Source organism: Echinops telfairi, unplaced genomic scaffold, assembly GCF_000313985.2.
Source record: "Echinops telfairi isolate 266 unplaced genomic scaffold, ASM31398v2 ScPeMD7_19;HRSCAF=73, whole genome shotgun sequence".
Classification (NCBI taxonomy): domain Eukaryota; kingdom Metazoa; phylum Chordata; class Mammalia; order Afrosoricida; family Tenrecidae; genus Echinops; species Echinops telfairi.
This window is the reverse complement of record NW_022103916.1, coordinates 5,156,613-5,159,390: the sequence shown is the minus strand read 5'-3', so window position 1 is coordinate 5,159,390 and position 2,778 is coordinate 5,156,613. Positions and strand designations below refer to the sequence as shown.

The following is a 2,778-nucleotide window of genomic DNA, read 5'->3' as shown; positions in this document are numbered from 1 at the left end:
ATCTCCATCCCTGTCATTTTCTTTCTTGACAGGCAAAATGGGAGTATTAAAGGGACTGGCACTACCACTACCAGTTACTGAGAGAGGGATATTAGAAGGTCCTGGACAGAGAAGGAGAAAAAAATGTAGAACAAAACTCAAAATCAGTAAAGAGGCCAGACTTACCGGTCCAATAGATTAGGGGAACTCCTGAGACTAAAGATGGCTCTTAGTCACCCTTTAAATCTGAAAATGAACTCAACAGCCCAACTTTCAGGGAAACAATAGACAGGCCTAGAAGAGGAAAAATAACACTAGGGAACTGCATGCTCCTTGGAGTAATCAACCATTTGCGAGCCAAGGGGGAACATTCACCCAAGGACAAAGTTCTGCTTGGAAAAGAGGGAGCAGTGACAAGAAATACTGGGAGGGCTCTTTGAGGAAGACGCGGCCGCCATCCCACCGTGCTCCGTGACCCCCTGCTCCCATTCCTGACTCACCGCTGTTCACTTTCCTCAAGCGTCAAGGAACAAGTCAGTCAGGAAGCGCCCCGCTGCCATGGCATTTAAGGACACCGGAAAGACACCTGTGGAACCAGAGGTGGCCATTCACCGGATTAGAATTACTCTGACCAGCCGCAACATGAAATCCTTGGAGAACGTGTGTGCTGACTTGATCAGAGGGGCTGAGGAGGAGAACCTGAAAGTGAAGGGACCAGTTAGGATGCCTACCAAGACTCTGAGAATCACCACCAGGAAAACTCCCTGTGGTGAAGGTGGGATCGATTCCAATGAGAATCCACAAGCGTCTCATTAATTTGCACAGTCCTTCTGAGATAGTGAAGCAGATCACTTCCATAAGTATTGAACCTGGAGGAGAGGTTGAAGTCACCATTGCAGATGCTTAAATCAACTATTTTAATAAATTGATTTATCTGTTGGTAAAAAAAGAAAGAAAAGAAATACTGGGAGGGAGCAGGGGACACGTGATGCTACATTGTGAGGATTGCAGTCAATGACATGGGGAAAACAGGTATGAAATGTTGAATGGAAAACTACTCTGCTCTGTAAGCCTTAAACCAATGCACAAAAAGTTAAACTTACAATAAATAAATTAAGGGACTGGCACATGGCACAATCAAACTCTTTGGAAGGAAATCTTGACTAACAGGTTCTGAACCTGCGATAGTGTCTGGTTTCCAAGGATATTGGACTATTTATAGCAAAGACTTCCAAAATCAAATTCACTACCATGAAATTGATTCTGACTCATAGAGGCTTTGTAAGACATAGTAAAAACGCCTCTGTGGGTTTTTGGGACTATAAATATTTATGGGAGTAGAAAGCCTCATCTTTTCTCCCACAGAGCACCTGGTGGGTTTTGAACCACTAGCCTTGTAGTTAGCAGCTCCATGCTTATCCCACTACACCACCAGGACTTAGGCAAAGGTTTAGAAGTGTCTATTTGAACCTGCATGGTTCAGCTAATAAAACTCTTCCCTCATCGTTAGTTGTTTTTGCCCCAATTCAGTAGATACTTGGTCTAACTCTTCTCTTCCTCCCTGAACCTGTCCTGTTGTCTGTATGTCCATCAAAACTTGGATAAGTATAAAGTATCTTCTAACCTTCCTTTCAATTGCCTCATCTGCATGTGAAAGTTGGACACTGAATAAGGAAGACCAAAGAAGAACCCATACATTTGAATTCTGCTGGTGACGAATCTTGGGAGTCCGTGGACTGCCATAAGGACAAACAAAACTGTCTTGGAAGAAGTAGGGCCAGAGTGCTCCTTAGAGGCAAGAATAGCCAAACTTCATCTTACATGTCCAACTATGTACAATTACTGGATATGTCCAGTCCCTGTAGAAGAACATCAGGCTTGGTAATGCAAAGAGGAAGGCCCTCAAGCAGCTGCAACAGTGGGCTCAAGCATAAGAACAATGGCGAGGAGGGCGCAGGAGCAGGCACTGTCTCCTTCTGTTGTTGTGCAGAAAGTCCTTGTGGGTCAGAACAGACTTGATGGCATCTAACAACAACAACAACAACCCTTCCTTTACGAAAAGAGTCATCTGGAGTAGATGAGTTCCCTAGAATTCCCCTGCTGTCCGTACACCGTATGTGGCACTGCCACTTAGATAGCAAGTCTCTCCAATAGAGTAACAGGCGTATCATTGCTAAGAAGAATGGGTTGTAAATCAGCAGTCGGTCCTAAAGATATTGGCACTGGCTCTCAAGGAGGCAAAATTTGTTACTCGTTTGAAACTCCAATGATTTTTAAGGTTTTGATGCTCTGCGGAAGAGGTTTTTATAAAGACACGAGATTTAACACCAACATGGTGGCCCCTGCGCCAATCAAAGAGTGTTTTCTCTCCTTGGTGCAAACCTCTGAATCCTCTGAGCATGGGATGGTAATGAGGAACTGAAAGGACATACTTCTGTTTGTTCTTAAGTTTTAAACAGTCCCATTTTATACAGCCAGACCCCTTACGGTAGTTACAAACAGTTGTAACTGTAAGCCCATAAACTTCCTTCTAGGAACTCTGATGGTATAGTGGGTATGCGTTGGGCTGCTAACCACAAGGTCAACAGTTTGAAACTACCCAGCCCCTTCAAGGGAGAAAGTCTTTCTACTCCCATGTAGAGTAAGCTGACCAGATTTTAACATTGGTAAAGCAGGACACCATTGATAAAACTCATATCCTGGCAAAATAGCCACATGGCAGCCGAAAACCGTCTACCCTAGCTTGTCGTGCATTCTTTCCAAAAATCGGGACTTTTTTAAAACGCTGCGGGGACGCGG

At 44.3% G+C, this 2,778-nt stretch overlaps 1 pseudogene; it reads left to right on the top strand.

Moving 5' to 3' along the window:
* The first annotated feature begins 537 nt into the window (after positions 1 to 537).
* On the top strand, positions 538 to 922 carry LOC101645883 (annotated as a pseudogene).
* The last annotated feature ends 1,856 nt before the right edge of the window (positions 923 to 2,778 follow it).